Below are 3478 nucleotides of genomic sequence, written 5' to 3' on the forward strand. Positions count from 1 at the left end.
TCTTAATTTTCTCCCGACATCAGAGCCGCTGAGGACAGTTTTGTTTTTGATGGTAATGCGCTGCTATGGAGCCAGATCAGCCTCAAAAATAATACATTTACAAAACAAAATTCATACATGTACAGCACAATTTACATTTACAAAATCTGATTCGTATATTCAAAACACAATTCATAAATACACAAGTAAAAGCATAAATATTTACTCAAATGCTCATACAAATGCATCTTAGCTAAATAAATGTAAAATGTTTTCACAAATTTGTATATATCAAGTTCTTGAATTAATTTCAATCACACATTTATGAATGATGTTACATGTATTTATGGATCGTTGAATCTGCATTTACAAATCGTCACACGTGTGTGGACTGCTTTGAGTTTGTGTGCGGTATTTTTGAGACCTTCCTGACAGGTTAAGATTCATAAATACCTTTTACCTTACGGAAATATGTTCCGTTCAGCCAATCGCGGTGAGCTTTTAATCCCCCAATCAAAACACTCCTTACTGAACAGACAGTCAAGATTTCCACTTCCAACAGCAAAACACCCTCATAACAAGAATGGTCCACCACCATCTTTGAATGGTCATGAGCTTTGCCTTTTTTGGACCAGGCATACAGTTGATCTATGGATCCAAAAAGTTCCAATTCGGTCATATCACTCCATAAACCAGAACTCCTTAGGTCAATCCAAATTCATTTTTAGCATATTAGCATAGTCAACCTATTTCAGCCTTTTATGTTCTTCATGGTAGAGACCTGCAGTCGTGGGCGAGTGCGGGTGCAGGTAGAGACACGTGTGTGTGTGCAGGATGCAGGAGAATAAAATTATTTGTGGGACTCCCGCAAGATAGACATATCTAAACATAAAATATCTAAAAACATATAAATTGCTATTCATCTACTGCACAAAAGCAACAAAAACAACTAATATAACATAAAAATGATTAATATGCACAAGCATATACAGTAGAGTTTCTATTTATAACACGTGTTTAAACCTTTAAGCAATGTAGCCAATCACAGACATATCTTCATTATAATGCACGAAGTGTAGACATTGTGAAAGATTCATTATACATGTATTCATTGTGTTATAACAGAGCTTTTTTGAGATCACGATGAACTGAGATGTCAGCTTTTTAGTATAATAAAGGGAGTGATCTTTGCTCGCATTTGCCAGGCCATGCATGCAGCAGCCTATGCTTGCTTTTCTGTTAAATCTAACAGTGGTTTGTGAATGTCGATGCTTAGCCTAAATAACCAATATTTTATTGAGAGTGTTTATGCTGTGATGTTATGGAGCTTACGAGGTGTTACAGAACTATTTCATGTACATTTTCCCGCACAGGTCTCTACTTCATAGTCAAGAGTGGTGTTTGGCAAGGTGTCCCGACATGAAGGCCATGATTGTTTAGTGTTCTTCTTATACTCTGCACTGTTTTTTTTGTCCTTTCATCAAGTCAATGTCTTGCAAGTCATTGGTAGAAAATTAAGGGTTTTTCTCAGTTTCTCGGATCAAACATTTTATTATCCTTGATGATATAGTTTTTTCGTCAACAGCCTCAAAGTTTAATGGTACAACACATTTAAAACTTATGAATAAGGCTGTATCTGTAGGTCTGCCTGGGGAGCAATTGGGGGTTCGGTGCCTTGCTCAGGGAACTTGATCACTGTAGTCGTGGGTATTGAAGGTGAAAGAGTGCACTGTTCATTCACTCCCCCCACCTACAAAGCCTGCCGGTACTGAGACTCAAACTCACGACCTTTGGGTTACAAGTCCGACTCTCTAGGCCATGGCTGCCCCAGTACTGAGTACATACTGCCACAACCATCAGCACAGTTGGAATCAAATCCTGCTCTGTGCTGAAACCCTTCCTGTGCATGCTTGGCTTAGCTGCACCTGTTTCCCTTGTCAGGAGTGCCCTCTGTGGTGCCATCTGTGAACCCCTGGATCAGTTGAGAGGGTGTGGCACCCACATACATCTTCTATGGGCAGTCCAACACCACAAGAGCCAGGCTGATGCTAGAAGATAACAAAAGGGGGATCCAGAGTCTCTCTGTCCTGTCGGGATATCGGGCTCCAACTGCCCTGCCATAAGTTGAGTCCCCACTACTTTGACCCTTTTCTGCATACAGAAGCAAAATAAATGCAGTTATATATTGGTTACACTTACCCTCACATTATGGCATGACTCCCACGCTCCATATCTCCTAATTTAAACATCACCTCCCTTTCCTCAGAGCCTGGTATGACAGACAAGCCCTGGATAATGGGATGGTGTACGTAGTCCGTGAGATCCTGGACTTCTGGCTTCGGAGGGTTCCTCTCCAGTACCTCGTCGAAAGGTGGCTCGCAATTACATCCTGGAGCCAACCCTACATACCAAACTCCACGCAGACTCTCCGACTCGCCCTGCAACATATGGACTGGGTCTGTTCCAGTGGGGTGAGTTATTTTGTAGGGAAAGAGAATTGCAAAATAGATTGAGATCAAATTATCGGTGGTAGTTATTAGTGTTGTTAGATCATGCCTCCACACCAGAAATATCAGATCCTGTCAGAAAAATCTATTTTGTCTGAAACAGAACAGCTAGTCAGCAAAATTGTCTAATACCTAAAACCTGTTAACAGCAAGTCTTGTCTGGTACCCAAAACTGTGTTAACAGTCTTCTATCAGACCAGAAGTTGACTGAGTAAAGCCAGTGAAGAGCAGAAGCAGAGATGAAGTGATGATGATCAAAAGGAGCAGTTATTGAATAATCGTTGTTGCATATGTTTCAATGCTCAGAATTTGTCTGACCAGCACAAATCCATCAATAATTATTATACCAAACTGCTTCACAACCACATCCCATAAACCTTGAGCTTCCATAACCATTCCTTCTTATCCCTATTCATGAAGACAAACAGCCATACAATCACAAGACTAAACAGCAAGAGAATAAAAATAATAAAAAAATAATAATGCAATGACAAATCTATTAATGAATCAATGAAAGTACATAAATTGTTTAAAATGATAATTATAAATGACTACAAGACTGAAGTAGTCAGTCATCTCCTTCGCATAGAGTTGATCAGGTTGTTGATTGTGGTCTGTGGAATGTTGGTCCACTCCTCTTCAATGGATGTGCGAAGTTGCTGGATATTGGCAGGAACTGGAACACGCTGTCGTATATGCCGATCCAGAGCATCCCGAACATGCTCAATGGCTGACATGTCCGGTGAGTATGCTGGCCATGCAAGAACTGGGATGTCCTTGCAACATGGGGCCGTGCATTATCATGCTGCAACATGAGGTGATGGTCGTGGATGAATGGCACAACAATGGGCCTCAGGATCTCGTCACGGTATCTCTGTGCATTCAAAATGCCATCAATAAAATGCACCTGTGTTCGTTGTCCATAACATACACCTGCCCATACCATAACCCCACCGCCACCATGGGCCACTTGATCCACAACGTTGACATCA

The sequence above is a fragment of the Sinocyclocheilus grahami genome, unplaced genomic scaffold (genome assembly GCF_001515645.1).
Source record: "Sinocyclocheilus grahami isolate Dianchi unplaced genomic scaffold, SAMN03320097.WGS_v1.1 scaffold147.1, whole genome shotgun sequence".
Lineage (NCBI taxonomy): Eukaryota > Metazoa > Chordata > Actinopteri > Cypriniformes > Cyprinidae > Sinocyclocheilus > Sinocyclocheilus grahami.